Raw genomic sequence first — 701 nt, 5'->3', positions numbered from 1 at the left:
AAAGCGAGATTTCTCCACAGGGGCCATGTAGTGTAGGGGTTAGTACGCGGTTGACCTTAGGGTTTTGGGACCGTGTGTTATAATTAATTATTAGTTTTTGCACTTGGGAAATAATAGTCCTAAGGTGAGACAATATCCGGGTGCCCCATTTACTCGTCAGATTTACTCTCTCTCCCTTTTACTTACAAGCTTCCTTCTTATTTTCTTCTTTTCTTTTCATTTGTATTGATTTTCTTTTCATCACTATCAAACATGGATGGGAGTTGTCTCAGCTCTACAATAGAATGATGTTAATCCATCCTCCTCCACGTTTGGGGCTTAATTGTACAAGCCTGCGATGGGGTAAAGTGTTGAGGAATCCCTTACCCATTTGGGCTTATGTGATTAGGATCTTTCACTGTGGACAAAGGTTAGATAGATTTTGGGAATAGGATTTGTACTTGGAGTCCCTGGGCTAAGCAATCCCATACGATGTGAGGTATTGAGGGTATTCCTTTCCGTCGGGGCATACGTAGAAGGCTAGTCACGATTGACCATAGATTTGGAATGTGTGCTTTTGTAGCAAACCCTACTGTGAATCATAATTAAGGGAAGCATAATATTAGTCTTGCACTTTAAACAATAGTACTAGGGGAACCTTTGTTTCAAATACCCACTTATCATTAGTGTTTCTTCCTCTTTACAGCAATATTACGTAACTG

Source organism: Dioscorea cayenensis, chromosome 6 (genome assembly GCF_009730915.1).
Source record: "Dioscorea cayenensis subsp. rotundata cultivar TDr96_F1 chromosome 6, TDr96_F1_v2_PseudoChromosome.rev07_lg8_w22 25.fasta, whole genome shotgun sequence".
Taxonomy (NCBI): domain Eukaryota; kingdom Viridiplantae; phylum Streptophyta; class Magnoliopsida; order Dioscoreales; family Dioscoreaceae; genus Dioscorea; species Dioscorea cayenensis.
The sequence above is the reverse complement of the archived record's forward strand: the minus strand, read 5'-3'. Positions refer to the sequence as shown.